This window comes from Pinus tabuliformis, chromosome J, assembly GCF_031772625.1.
Source record: "Pinus tabuliformis cultivar Carrire ecotype Pingquan chromosome J, CPIR1, whole genome shotgun sequence".
Taxonomy (NCBI): domain Eukaryota; kingdom Viridiplantae; phylum Streptophyta; class Pinopsida; order Pinales; family Pinaceae; genus Pinus; species Pinus tabuliformis.
Genome location: NC_142295.1, coordinates 473,186,709 through 473,202,664, shown reverse-complemented (window position 1 = coordinate 473,202,664; position 15,956 = coordinate 473,186,709). Strand labels below are relative to the sequence as shown.

Genomic DNA, 15,956 nt, shown 5'->3' with positions numbered 1-15,956 from the left:
AATTTTTGGCATGGGAACTGTAACCTGGATGCATCTGATACCGAGAAAAAGGGAATTGATCCTAATTGATGATAAAAATAGGGTTGGTGGAACTCCATTAGCAACCGATTATGAAACCTAGGCTAGTAATTCTTCCTTCACCTGCTTCAGTAGCTCTTGTTTCTATGGATGGATCATTTTTATTTGTCTTTGGCAAGTCAAACAACAATGAGGAAGTAGTACAAGCTATTGACTTTTCTGTCATGGTGGAGATATATGTCTTGGATGATGTCATGAGCTACTTGAGGACCATTCCCCTAAACAAAAGAGTTAGAGATTCGGGAGAGCTTCAAGATTGGAATCTTGTTGATGTTTCCTAGTGTAATTTTATGGGTAAAATTTCAACTTGAAGAACACAATTGGTTGTTGTGGTTGGTTAGCTATTTTTGGCATAATGTGAAGGTTGAAAAGAATTACAGATAAAAGCAATACGTCTATAGAATAATGATGAAGAAAAAATCAAGGAAATCTTCCACAAGAGTTGGTAACAGTGAACAAATATGCCCCGGTTCTAATAGGAGGCGCAAAAAAATCTTGTCATGATCTTGAAATCAAGGAAAGAAAATTTTCAAAATTGATTACTTCCTCTGCTTGAAAGCATAGAATTGTTCATGTTTCTACCAACCTTGTTTCTCCCAATCATCAAAATATTGGAGGCAATAGTGCCATAGTTGTAAATGCCAATACAGAGTTGGGTGATGATGTTTGTCAAGATCTGAGATTAGCATTTTCTACCATTGATGACCCATGCATTGAATGAAAGAAAGCACATCCATCTGTCATGGGGACAATATTTTCGCCCATTTTTCATATGTCAAAGGATGCTAGCAGTGGAACTACAACAACATGTATAGCTGATCAAGGTGAACTTATGGTCCATAAAAGTCAGCTGCTAAAGAAAAGAAATGAGAATAGGGATTCATGTGAAGAACATTAAATGAGTGTAATAGATACTTCTCCAAATTCAGTTGACATACGAAAAGAAACTTTGACCAGACTTTCTATTGATGTGGTAGAAGCAATGCAAGGGTCTGAAACAAATATGGGTAATCTTCATGATGATTGTCTTGATGGTTCGCAAATAGCTTTCGATGTGGCTCAGAATGGCATTTAGTGGCTTCTTGATGATCAAAATGCTTTAGATGTTCATAGGCATGGTTCAGAATCAGTCCGGGAAGGTTTGGTTAAGTTCAAATGAGGCATCCTTGTTTCTAGCAATGCAACAAACTAAATTGTTGAAGTGCAATGATGAGGCCAGCCAAGAATCCAAAGTTGCTGATGAAGATGATGAAATCAATGATTTTGATCCATATTTATTCATAAAGAATTAGTTTTGCAAACTAGTAGCACTGACTTGGGGTTCACCCCAACAGTGGTGGTTATGTAAGACATCATCAGGTGTCTCATCTTGGAGAGTTTACCAATATTTGTTTTTTTCCATAATATATTCAAGAAACAAATTAGAAATAGAAAGAAAAGGAAGCTATAGCAGTCAACAAAACTTCATTACAAGTAACCTTCTTTGATACATTGTACCTTTTTTTCTCCATAAAATCCTGAAGAAAGTGATCAGAAATGTATGCTTGTTTTCTTTAAGTTGTGCAAAAGATAGACTGAGAATTTTACCATCATTGCAGCTTCAATGACATCAGTGAAACCAAAGAATGCTTAGACAAGAATGACCTCCTTCTAGTGTCTGCTGCATGCCAATATAGGATGTATGTCCCATAGGTGATGACATCGAGTAGCAAGGGATGTCGATGGGTCCACAATGCTTAAAAATACAACAATCTAGTTCCCAAAAGAGATTAGAGATGAAGACCGTTGGAAAGGTGAATGCAAAAGCCTAATCATCAATGTCTGGTCATCAAATATAATCAATTTTCAATGTATTAACCTCATGGAAGTTTATAGTTGTATTTCAATTATCTACAAGCTTACATTCCTAGGTTGATGGATTCATGTTTGAAGGGATTTTCTCCTGTAAGAGGATACATGATAAGTTCTACAAGTTCAACATTGTGAAAATGCTAAAATCACACCCCATAAACAAGCTTAGCATTAATTTCTGTATAGTCAACAAAGGTCCTAATAAATATAAGATAAACTCATCCCACTATGTTCTCACGTTGGTGCTCTCATTTAGGAAGTTCTCCAAAATGTTGAGGATTAGAGAACCAAATGCACAGTCGGTCTCCACAATAGAAGACCGACATATGATGTCAAGCTATTTTCATATGCCAATTTCAAATGACATAAAAGTTGAAATTATGGCTCTATGGTGGTATACCAAAACAAATCAGGGTTATGTTGCATTAACTCCAAGAAAATCTTATGTTAGAAACCTTTGTATCATCTAGAAGATGCTGATGTGTCTATATGTGCATAAGAGGACTGCTTCTAGGATACAACCAAGCTCTACGCTGCCTCCAATTTTTTACCCAGATAATCTCCCAGTCAAACACTAACTGCCTGATAGAATAAGGACATCCGGCTAGGGATAACCAACCATGGATAACCAAAAAAGTATAACGAATAAATTTGGAACTTAAGGGACAAATGGAGCACTTGTGATTGATCTAGAGGATATGGACTAGGCTAGACTCCAACCTCTAGGAGGCAAAGTTCGAACAGAACAAAGACTCCGATCAGAGACATCAGACCCGATATAAGCGCCCTTAAGGGAGAAAACAAAAGGAATTCTAACATTGCTGAGTTCCTTGATTATTTTTGTGTTGCAGTCAAGATGATAGATGAAAACAGAAAACATGCAGACGATGAATTTCAGAGTGAAGTTGAACTAATGAGCAAAATCAGGAATCCAAACATCATGTCTTTGTTGGGTTTCTATGTCCATGGGAAGAAAAGGTTGCTAGTATATGAGCTTATGCAAAACGGTTCTTTGGAATCACACTTACATGGCATCTACGAATGAAGATTGCTTTGATACCATGTGAGGCAATTTAAGATCTTAAAATAGGTGCAAGGTGGGCTTTGGATGGAAAATTTGAAGAATCTATATATTAGGATTATGAGTCCTTATAAGGGTTACAAGCTCTTATAGTGGAATTTGGGTTTAGTGGGTTTTGGGTCTAGATTTTGAACCAAAGCTCCGATACCATGTGTAAGGCCCTATCCTAGGGTCTTCTAACATATCTATTTCTCTGGAATTTAGATGCAATAAGAGGCAATGATTTGCTTTCTTACAAGACTTTTTAAACAACAAGAATTTTACAATTTACATTCTCATCCCTATAACTTATAGTGAACATTTCATTTCAATAAATTTACATGAGTAATCTATAGAGGAATACCTATACTGGTGGCCATTGGAGATGCCTTTGAGATGTTGCTCCTACTGAACACTCCTCTTGACTAACCCAACTGGATTTTCCTCCCATCCAACTAGGAAATAATTCCTAGCCCAGGAAACCTCCACAGGTTCCCTAGCCCTCCGAGCTCAAGCCCAACCAGATGTAGTGTGTCTAAAATGATTAATCCAAACCAAGATGAACAATATCCTCCTCTCAACAAACCCAAGAAACCTACATAGGTTCCTTAGGTCTCCATAATCACAGAAATCCTAAAATCATAGGCAACTCAAATCACAGCAACTCCAAAGTCAAAGCATGACCCCCACATCCCCTTTTCTCCCTTCCTCCTTCCCTTTTATACCCTCCCTCTCTTCTCCATATCAACCACCTCTCATTAATGTCATTAAATTCTCCTCCATCCTTACAGTTGACTTCTCTTCTCCCAAGTAAATCTGGGAGTACATTTGGAAATGTGATATGAATATAAAACTAGGAAATTAATGGGAGAGGACCATGTCTTCTCCCAAGTAAATCTGAGAGTACATTTGGGAATGTGAGATGAATATATATATATATATATATATATATATATATATATATGATAATAAAATGGAGAGGACCATGTCTTCTCCCAAGTAAATGTGAGAGTACATGCTAGAACCAAGTTTATACACCCTTGAGATGTCTGAGGGGTCGATTTAGTCCAACTGTGCCTACCTTGTATAGATCACTTCGTACGCTGTGATGACCTGCGAGACCTTCACGATCTGTTATAATCGCCTTCACGCAGCCCTAACTAGGGGCTGAGGTGATCTCATGTTGCTATGGAAATGATCTACACTATTTCCCTAAATTATACCACGGATCTTACTTATCTTCTTACCAAGGTTAGTTAACTTCGCATAAACAGATATTTGATCTTGCATTCAGTGATTCAACCTATTCATACATGCTTTTGCACCATATAAACAACATAAATGTAATTTATACCCAATACATTCAATGAAGAAAACAGGAGATAAATACAGAGGAATGATAAAAATCTTCTCTTTATTAATGCTTCAACGGTTATAGATTCAACCTGCCCTGCGCACTGAGCGACAGGGGTACGCACACTTAGTTGCAGACTACTAGTCCTTTGCACACTAAGTTGTAGAGCCTTATCCTACCCTACAACCCAAAGACTCAACTTTTCCCTTAGATCCTTCCATATGCTTCTATTCCATTATTATTCAATTGATTTCTCTACAACTTAGAGCCTCACTCTATTTATAGAATCCCATGGTCCGCGGACCATGGGTAGATCTCTATAACTGACATTACTTTACAAAATTGAGGGTGGACAACCCTATGACTCTTTTACAACTTTTCACTCTACGCCCACAAAATGTGGAGTCCTTACATCAAATTTACAACTTTTAACCAAAATCTGGGCTTTTAGCCCCAGAACTTCCCTTGGGGGATCCCACGCCCAACAGGCCCCTAACACAAACATCGTGACTCACCCTTGAGTCACTCTGTCACTGCATATACCTTTGCTTATAGACCTCCCAACTCTGTCTAGACTACTACAAGGTTGGAAGCGCACTGAGTAGTTGCCTGCTGCACTTCCATGACGTGTTGTTTAGAAATCGCTGTAGCTGAACAGCTTCCCTGAACCTGTTCCTGCGTGCCCTGCATTTGTGTGAGATTCACTTCAATAGAGGCTATAATAATGGATGCATCATCAATCCACGGTTTTGCACGTGCCTTTAAAAGGACTTCCTTATTTCAAGCAACATCCACATGCTCCTTGAGTGCTTTTGCTTGCTACATCCACACGAGCCTCTGTGTAAGGGAAACCATCTATATAGTCCCTTTTATCTCATCATATTTCTGCTGCAGCTCACATGCCTCTATTTCTAAGAACTGTATGTTTGGGTCCTCCTGCAGAGTAGTGAGAACCTCGAATGACTCTTCAAATAGCCTGGTACAGTCTTTAACTGTGATGTGGACCTCTCCTATAGCCATTGTAATCACACTGGTGCACTATTCCTTAATCTTCGACAGTGTTGAAGGTTTCACCTTCAATTGTAGCTTGGCTATCTGAAGGTTCAGCTCCAGGTGAACCTTGGCCATCTCTTCCTTCACCTTGCACACCCCTACTACTAGTTTTTGGATGCGTGCCTCCACTGGTTCCGCTGCAGGGATGGCTAGCTCTGGGACCATCTAGCAGGCCTCATCGACCACCTGCACAATCTTTTGGTTCTGTGCCACTACCTCATCACACTGCAGGCTCAACTATTCGATGTTGATGTGCTACTTGCTCATGACCTGGAGTGCGTGACCCTCCCTAGATCGCAGTTCTATAGTAACCTTGTCCTGCAAAACATAGAGTGTCTCCACAATTATCTCAACATCTCAGGTAAGTGCTCAAACAATACCTTCGACTTCAAAAGATCAAACAAATCTAGGTCTATGAACCTCTGGGCGTGCAACAGCTCAATTCTCAAATGGCCAAGTGTTGTTTGTTGCACAACACTTTGCAATTTATAATGCCATTTGGATTCGAATTTGACTGTTACCCCCATTCTCGGTCCATTAATTCTCCCTTGGCAGCAGATTTTCCCAAATCTAACCCATAAAGTTTTCCTTAAATTCCTACTGCCTGCTCCATTTGCTCTCAAACCAAGCATTACATTGTGAATAGTGACTGTAATGGTCACTTTCTAGCCAACCCATGTGGTAGCGTAGCTCCCTTTGTGTTGTCGCGGACATTGTGACACTTCGCTACTGTGCATAGTCCTAACACCGCGCATCTCTCGGGCAAAGTAGTTTATAGTCCCGCACCTCCTTTCAGCTGCCTAAAGCACTAAGACTATGCTCGCTGCAGCTAGTCAGATGGTCAAGCCACCTATGTATAGCTTCAGATGACTACCATTGAATTTTCCTGGGAAGAGTTCTCCATTTAACTTTACCAACTGAACTGCCCCACCCTCTGTGATCTCTTCAATAACATACGGTCCCAACCAATGCATTCTGAGCTTCCCTGGGAATTTATCAAACTTACTATCATATATCAACACCAAATAATTCACCTTGAAGGTGCGCAACTTAATATGTTGATCGTGCCAGGCCTTTTCGCGTTGCTTTTGCCCCTGCTGGCAGAATCCAGCCAAAAACCATTCTTCTTTAAGCTCCTCCAACTGTGGGAGCCTCTCCTCCAGGGCTCCGTGGTCCGTCATACTTGTGAGTGCCACTATGCAGAGACTAGGCACGATATACTCCATAGGCATTATAGCTTCTACTCCATAGATAAGTTGAAAGGGTGTTTGTCCCGTCAGTTTCTTGCATCTCATCCTATAAGCCCATGATATTGTGGGTACGCGCAGGTCCTAATCACTTCGTTGTGCACTATATACCTTTGTTAGCGTGTTGAAAACCATATTAAATGCTTCCACATGGATAACCTTCTGTGCAATTGTCCTTCGTCTGTAATGTCTTTCCAACATTCAGAACCATTTGCATATTTGTCCCCCCAGCACATACTTATTGATCATTCCTTTCAACACAAAGTTCATGTGCATCCGCATATTTTGTTCTCCATATGCCTGCATCCACCTCACCTGACTCATGCACAGATCATTTCATCCATTGTATTTGTCTATCAATCACACCCTAGGCTTTCTGAATCATGTGCACATCATCCTTATACATTCGCGTCAGTCGTTAAAGCTCCCTTTTTGCATGCCCCACCACCTCGCGGGCATAGCACGCAGTACCCAATCCAAGGCCTGGAAGCATTTATTTTCTAGTTCCTCCCTTCAAATTTATTCAAGAAGGTATCTACCTCACATAGGCCATCATAAGTAGGAATGTCTCTTACTTCTTTCGATAAGTAATGCAACAACCTTGTCATCATATCACAATTTGGCGTAGCTACCTCATGTAACCAATTCTTCCACCGCTCCATCTCCTCGTCTGAATCCGAAGTATAGGAGCTTTCACACTCCCATGCAAGTTGTCTATCCATAGTGGGATTCACCCAATCCTAGTTTTGCGCTGTTATCTTATAGATGTAGTCCAAATCATCATCACTTTCATAGTCATGCACCAGCTTTATATAGCCTGATCCTTTAGTATGGTCCAGGGGTATAACTATGCATAGTGACTTCTTTTCAAAAATCATTTTCCACTTTTTCAGATTAATCACCCTATTCATGTCAGTGGCCCAATCAATTCCTAAGAGCATGGGTAGGGATTTATTTTATCAACAATCTCTATCACTTCAAAGACTGCTAGCGCGCTCACTCCCTCAATATCCACAGTGATTTCCTGCAATTGCCCCATGGGTATTATGCTCTTTTGGTTGACCATTCGCAGCTAAATAGGAGACCATTATAGCATAGGTCTCCCTATGCTCTCCCATGTCTGACTTGGTAGAACGTTCGCATCTGATCCTAAATCCAAAATTACTTGGTCCATTTCATATTCTCCAATTTCCACGATTAACCTCATTTCTCTTCCCGTCCTTGTATTATTCTTTCCAATCTTCCGGACTACGTGCGTTCTCCTGTCACAATCCAAGTGCATCAGTTAATGAGTTCCTGTAATCATTTTATGACCTTACTATCATGCAGTAGATTCATACATGTTTCTAGGAGCATCGTGAGCATGTATGGGTCCATATCCAGCTCCAATCTATCCTTGCTTCCTGAAGTGGAGGCCTCCGCAAAGCTCTTCTTAGCTTCCATGAAGGTTTCCTGAGCATGCTCCAAATCAAACTCTGCTTCTTTCATCAGGGCTTTGCGAACCCAAGTATTATCTTTTGGTTATTTTCCTTTGTCATCTCCCATTGCGATTCCACTTTGGAGCACAATGTTCACATTTGGATCTTCCTCGCACGACTCAGACCTTATCATTTGCAGGTTTTGAGTCAGGGGAGGCGATTTTTTCACGTATCCTAGCTATCAACATAGGAAAATCTTCAGTCTCATGATCAAAAAAGTTGCAATACTGTTGTTGGGAAAAGTATCCAATACGGAATGACCCTATCCCACTCTAAGGGTGATAGTACCTCAGCAACAACCGAATGCAAAGCTATTCAAGATTACTTCTTTATGAGATGTAAGAGAGGGGAGAAAGAGATCCACTAACCTTTATCTTCCGCTAATGTTTGATCCAATCTTCTCTCCTTGCTGCTTGCTCCCAGCTCCTTGCTCTTTCACTGGCCCAGCTACACAAAGATCCTGCAAAAGCACAAGAAAGGGAAACTACAAGAAGCATACATCCATAACTGATTCAAGGATTAAAATAAATCAAATATACAAGCATCAATACGCCACAGAGACACATGCATATAGAAGAACCTCAAATGCTTTATTAATGGAAGAAGTAAAGTTCTGAGAGTGTTACAACCATAATAGGTCCAATCCAGCAACACCTCCCAGCAGAAAGAAATCTCCTCTTCACCTCCCTCAAAGCAATCACCCAATAGTTCTATACTCAAACCAACAGCACTTCCTTATATTCACAAGATTCCAGCCTCCATAGACCTCATGAGACAGCTCTATATATAGGAGATTTGGAGAAAGGATGAGTCAGCTTGAGGCTGGCATGAAGTTGACTAGTGTCCTCTCCCACTTCAGTTATACTTCAGTTCTTGAGTCCACTTGGAGTTTCTTGCTTCCACTTGGAGATCTAGATCCTCTTACTCATCACAAGGCGAATTCCCTGATCCAAGTGTCATTTTGGAAGCTTCCTGGGCATTTGACACCTTGCAGAATGACTGTGCCACTTGGCCAATCTCGCCCAGCGCAGGTAGCCTTCATTAGATTTGACATTCAGCGCAGGTACAGAGTGGAGCAGTTGACATTCAGCGCAGATGCTTAGTGGAGCAGTTGACATGATCCAGAATTAGCTTGTTTTTGAGTGTTTTCAGGTGGAGAACTAATTTTTAGTGCTGTGGTTTGCTGACCTTGTTCCTCTAGGGGTAGGAACAACATGTTTAGGGACTTTGGATCCCTTAGATTATCGACATTTCATGCTTCATGCTGTAAGGCACAAAAATGTCTATAACAGTTGCCCCCTAAAGTATGAGGTCGTTTATCGGGTGAAATGCTTTATCAGGAGGATCCGAAGTTCATTCAATCGCTGAGAGGTGTCCTGTAATAAAATACAATACAATACATTATGATTCATTTTGCTTTCATGATCTAGCTGAGGCGGGCATTCCCATGCTCAGCTTTATAAATTCATTTTGGTACATAGAACAGACGATCGTCTGATGGTAGACTGATAATTCTCTGCTGAAATTATCATCCTTTGAGTAGGATGATCATCTGCTGCAATGATGTACATATCAAATGTCTTTATATTTCCTGAATATATATCGCAGCCCGGATGGATGAAACTAGATCCGGGGTCTTCAAACTCGTTCAATCTTCACTCTAAGTACAAGTCGATCCATGTGAGAATTGCGCTGAAGTCGAACATGGAAAGACATCGCTTGATTACCGGTCAATAATGTAAACCGTTAACAAGCGCGAGAGGAATCACCAATAATGACAATGACCCTCAAGGTACTGCAGTACAATTCACGTGGTGTGAATAAAGGACTTGGCGTCGAACACCACGCAAAATCTTCTGGTCGAAGGTCATTGATGTATACCTGTCGCCGGAAGTGAGAAACTTGCCATTGAGACATGCAAGCTTCAAAGTACTGAGGGGGTTGTTCCTAGATCAACTTCTTGGATAATGAGCTGAAGTCGACAAGAAGCGATCCGTCAAAGGAGGGCCTTGATGAATCCCACATCAGTGACACGGAACGGAGCTAATGATTTTAGTGGAGGTGAAAACAATCTGTGAAATATGATTCAGGGTGGCGATCATGGGTGGATGAAGGATAATGTATGGCAGTGGATGGGACACGGTTGACTCTTTCTGAACAACATCTCTTGAACATATAACGACATTGATGTGATGGATCGGTAGCATTACCCCAAATGTGGATGGTTTGGCGAGGACCATGGTGATGAGACTGGTGAATGAAACAACCCAACCCGATGTGATACGGAGGATAGAGTGTCATGTTCAAGAGCGAATTGCTACCATTAAAGCTTTGAGGTTCTCCCAATTTTTCCCCAGTCATTTCTGACCAGTACCTCTTTATTTTTGTCAAGTTGAGGAGGATAACATATGCTTGTTCTATAACCTGCCCTTCGGGCAAGCCCATCGCTATGTTTTAACGAGCCTAGCGATAGGGAAACTCGTTCTCGTCTAAAGACAAGTTTGTCGCTATTTAATCATTTTAACGAGTCTAACGACAAGGAAAACTCGGTCCTTTTCATTTTTAGAGAGTCTGAAAAGGTACAGAAAGTTAACTCCAAAATTCCTTTTTCGTCATCTAATCCCTTAAGTCTGAAAAAGTATAAAACAATACAGAAGGGATGAGTTTTCGATAACTTTAACGAGCCGAATAAAACAAGCGCTCGACCTTTTTTTGCAATAATCCCTCAGGTCCAAAAAGATTAAAATCTAGAGGAGGGATAGCTCTTCCGGTCACTTTTAACGAGCTGGAAGGCCAAAACTCGGCAAACTTTTCATATTTTACGAGTCAGATGAAAAGAGCTCAAAGAAGACTCGTCTTTTGAGGAACGAGTGATAAACAGGGATAGCAGCAGATTCCAGGTACAGGTTGGAATTTTCCAATCACGGCAGTGTCACAAGGATGGCTAAGTGAAATCACTCTTCGCAGTTGTTCCTCAAAATGGGTAAACAATCATATGGAGGTAAACGATCGGCCAAATGAATGGTGGAGGTGGTGGCTGCAGCAAAACACGACCAAGGTCTTTTTACGGTTGATCAGGGTACATTCTTGATGGTTATTTACCGGGAAGTTCATTTTTTAACGAGCTTAAACTTGCTCAAAAGCTTATGTTTATTTTTTAACGAGCATGAACTATGACGCTAAAACTGCTCGGATCTCGCTTTTCTATTTTTTAACGAGCATAAATTCCACGGTAAAACTGCTCGATATACCAGTCATAAGATAAGAAATGTCTCCTGTGAGATAGCTATTTTTTATGGAGCTTTATCTCACGAAGCTATGCTCCTCACATCCTTTCTTTATGCAAGTTTGGAAACGGCTAATCCTACGAGTTTAAAGGGTTAGACCTACAGGTTTAAAGGGAGGACCTAAAAATTTAAAAAAATAAATAGTCGTCCCTTGCTTGCACTCCAAAAGGTTGCATGCCCCCAGGTGTAAGGTATAATTTCAAGGCTGCCCCTACTTATCCGATAAAACATTTGTTTTAAAGGGTGAGGCTTGCCTCTTTCTGGTTACCCAAAGATGGTTCTATTTGCTGCCGCAAATCAATCTCTTTCTTCGGCAATGTCTACCGAAATAGACAAGGGTGAATGACTCTTTGTCAAACAAGTAACCTTGACAAAAGAATCATGTTCTAGAACAACCCCTCTTCCTTCCACGGACGGGGTACGGACTAGTCATATTCTTTCGCGAAAATTCTACCTTATACCCAAGGTTTGCTCTGCCCAAAGCAGACCAGGATGCATGCCCCCTGGGTTCCAGTCCCATCTTTCCGAATCACTCGCACTCATCGGGAAGGAGGACTGGGGGTGGAGACATTTCTTGGGTGAATAGACCATTGAGGGTTGGTATGTGACTATTTGCGATGCGTGATCTCGGAAATGAAAGTTGGTCTACGAGCTTGACCATTCTTCCTTCGCGTGGAAAACACATTACTCTAAAGAGTGAGGAGACTATAGCTCCCATGCAATATATATAGTCTCGTCCAAGGAGTAGGTTATAATCCAAGGGTCCTTGAACAACCATCACGTTCATCTGAACGGTCTTCCCTTTCAATGTAATAGGCACATTGGGGAGGATCCCTAATGGTCGACTGGTTCCTTTATCAAAACCTGAGAGATTTCTTATCTCAGGCAAAAGCTCTGGGGAACCTAGTGCTTTCCAAGCAATAGAGGAAAGGATACTCACAGATGCCCCTTCATCAATGATGGTTCCAGCCATTACCATCCTGTAAATTTGGACTATGATTTTGAATGGTATACTGGCTGGTAACCGGGGTCTGCCTAGTTGGTTCCAATCAAAGGATACAACCAGGTTGCTTGGTGGTGGGACCGAATACACGGCCGGATATGACCTTGACGATGTTCCTTCCTGCGATAAAGGAATGGGCGCATTGCCCTGATGCTCATCAGAGTCGGTGTTGATGAAAAGAATCTGGATGGTGTCATCCTTATTCTCTTCAGTGAGGGTGTCATTTGAAGATGAATCTTCAGTGATGGTGTCATTTGAGGATGAAACCTCTGAAGGAAGAATCGGGTCAACTGCCGTATCGACCTTTAGACTTTCGTCTAGTCTGGATTCAGTAGGTTCATTTTCAATGACTGACACTTCAGCTGACCACTTGAGCGGGCCAGCTGTATTTTCAACCAACGAAGGACTTGGCACGAGTTTTTTGTATCCAGGAGGAAGTCTCAACGGTGAAACCGGACGATCTTCCAAAACTCTCTTCACTTCGTCTAAGAAGGGACAACGGTGGATGGCGTGCTCGCCTTTACACAGTTTGCAGGGGGATCTTGCTCCCGCTCTTTGTCTTGAACCTTCACTTTCGCTGGTTGACGGTAAGCAATCAACATGGCTACCAGAGGTTGATGCCCCCGAATTGTGCAACCGAGGGGACCAGTCCCTTAGTATCCGGGGAATACAGGGACAATCTCTATGGAAGTGGTCTCCTCTACATATGACACATGGCGATTTAGGCCCGGTCTGTGCTGTGTGTGGATTTTTGTTAGATGTCTTTTGTTTGCCCCCAGTCGCCTTAGGCTCCTTCTTCTTCTTCTTCTCCTTCTTCTTCTTCTCCTTCTTCTCCATGGGAGCTTGGCTTTTGCCGGCTCTACCTTGCGAAGACGAAGGATTGGAGGAAGAGTTATAGGAAGTTGAAGGCTGGTGGGCAACTCTAGACTCATCTAACTGTTGACTCGACTGTTCAGGAACCATGGTGGTCTGAACTACATTAGTTGAGAATAGCCAAATAGGCAGGCCAATTGTCAGTCCTGGAAGCGACAATGTGGCCATGTGGGGCGCACCAACTTCTCCCCAAGAGGAGAATGGACTAGGATTTCCATCATGTGGAATTCCTTGGTTGGGGCGTTCCATGTTCTCAACCTACAGATCAACGCGGGAATAGGAGGTGATTATGTTCCGTTTAAAATAAATTTTATAACGACGCTTTAGACACAACTTGCTTTTTCACTTTTTAAGAGTCGAGAAAAAGCTAAAGATGACTCTAGTCTCCTTCGATGTTTTAACGAGCCCGAAGTGACAAATGCTCGGATGGACTTTTTCAGTTATAGAGTTTGAAAAAGGCCAAAAGAAACTGCTCTGGAGTTCTAGGCAGAGGGTGTGCCAAACTTTTCACAAAACCACAGAATACGTTTTACGGTACGAGTAGTCGATCTTTGTGAATGTTGTGTTCACTGCATTGCGATCAGTGGGGTGGCCGACACGGTTTCCTATTGGATAAAGGCTTTGTTCCTATAGGGGTCTCCCAATATATACGCGACGGTACATGGGAGCACAAGTCCGTATTGATACTTATCGCTTCACGTGGAGGAATCACCCAACCACTCAACGCTAAGATATCACGTTTAACGACGCCGGAACACGTCTCTAGCTTAGACCTCTATGTGTTTGCGTTATGTTTCAATGCGTTGTTATGTAAATTCAATTTATTTTAAGGTTGATCTTGTTTAGCAGTTTGCCTTTATGGATCACCACGAGATGTATAGTAACACTCCTAAATGCAGTCTAAGATGATAAGCAAGCTTTTCAATCTTTCAACTTTGAAAATCTTAACTACTGAGGGAAAAGAAAGACAACATCTTTTCACACAGATCATAGAGCACACACTAATGCACTTTTTCCTAAATCAACATGCAAACTGTCATAATGCACATGCACAATGCAAGTATTTCTTTTCTCTTTCTTAATGTTGGCGTAATGCAAAAAGAAAGCTGTTGTATAATTTTGAATTCAATTTCAAGTGAAAGCAGACAAGCTTGTCCAAAATCAAAAGACACCTTAAGATTTACTTGTTTCGACACTAGAAATATATAAATTCAAACCATATGACGAAAGCAAAAGCTCAATCAGCTATGAACAGCAAACAAACTAACTCTTAAGACCAAAACGACACTTTATCACAGGTCTAGATCTAAGAGGCCACAGCAAGACTAGTTCACTTTCGTTATGGGAAACTGTAAATGATACAAGAAATACACAAAGAACAAACACAGTTTCTTTATACAACCAAGGCGGAATAGTGGCAAGGAAAGTTGGTTTCAGATAGGCACATTGACTGGTAACAGGCAGCAAAAACAAGGGTGAAAACAGGGCAAGAAACAGCAGGAAACCCCAGTAGCACAAGGCAAGACTGGTCCAGCGCAGGTGGGACACTGTCTGTTTGACCTTCAGCGCAGGTAGCCCCTTCGGGAACTGCGCTGAAATGCAGACAGTCTTCACAGCAGTTGCACTGAAGAACGAAACTTTCGTTTCTCTCGGTTTCCGGGTCACAGATTGCTCAAAAATTCACAGTTTTTGGCCAAATCAGAAGCTATCAGTCAAGGACACACCAAGGGATGACAAGGAGGATGAAAAGCTATCACTAAGAGCTTATTAGAGTCCTTGTGGATCAGCTCTTCAAATCATAAACTCGCCCAGAAACTGAGCTAGAGTAGCTGCCCTCTACTTTGCATTTGAAAGATCCAAATGCAGTTCGATTCGGTACTCCCTTTGTTTATGAAATGAATAGCAAAAACACAAACAACCAACAAGATACGATCACCAGCGGAGTCGCCAATTTGTTGTTGGGAAAAGTATCCAATACGGAATGACCCCATCCCACTCTAAGGGTGATAGTACCTCAGCAACAACCGAATGCAAAGCTATTCAAGATTACTTCTTTATGAGATGTAAGAGAGGGGAGAAAGAGATCCACTAACCGTTATCTTCCGCTAATGTTTGATCCAATCTTCTCTCCTTGCTGCTTGATCCCAACTCCTTGCTCTTTCACTGGCCCAGCTACACAAAGATCCTGCAAAAGCACAAGAAAGGGAAACTACAAGAAGCATACATCCATAACTGATTCAAGGATTAGAATAAATCAAATATACAAGCATCAATACGCCACAGAGACACATGCATATAGAAGAACCTCAAATTCTTTATTAATGGAAGAAGTAAAGTTCTGAGAGTGTTACAACCATAATAGGTCCAATCCAGCAACACCTTCCAGCAGAAAGAAATCTCCTCTTCACCTCCCTCAAAGCAATCACCCAATAGTTCTATACTCAAACCAACAGCACTTCCTTACATTCACAAGATTCCAGCCTCCATAGACCTCATGAGAGAGCTCTATATATAGGAGATTTGGAGAAAGGATGAGTCAGCTTGAGGCTGGCATGAAGTTGACTAGTGTCCTCTCCCACTTCAGTTATACTTCAGTTCTTGAGTCCACTTGGAGTTTCTTGCTTCCACTTGGAGATCTAGATCCTCTTACTCATCACAAGGCGAATTCCCTG

General features: G+C 41.5%; 1 pseudogene; it reads left to right on the top strand.

The window, feature by feature from the left end:
• Positions 1-483: 483 nt before the first annotated feature.
• Positions 484-1,370, top strand: LOC149227871 (uncharacterized; annotated as a pseudogene).
• The last annotated feature ends 14,586 nt before the right edge of the window (positions 1,371-15,956 follow it).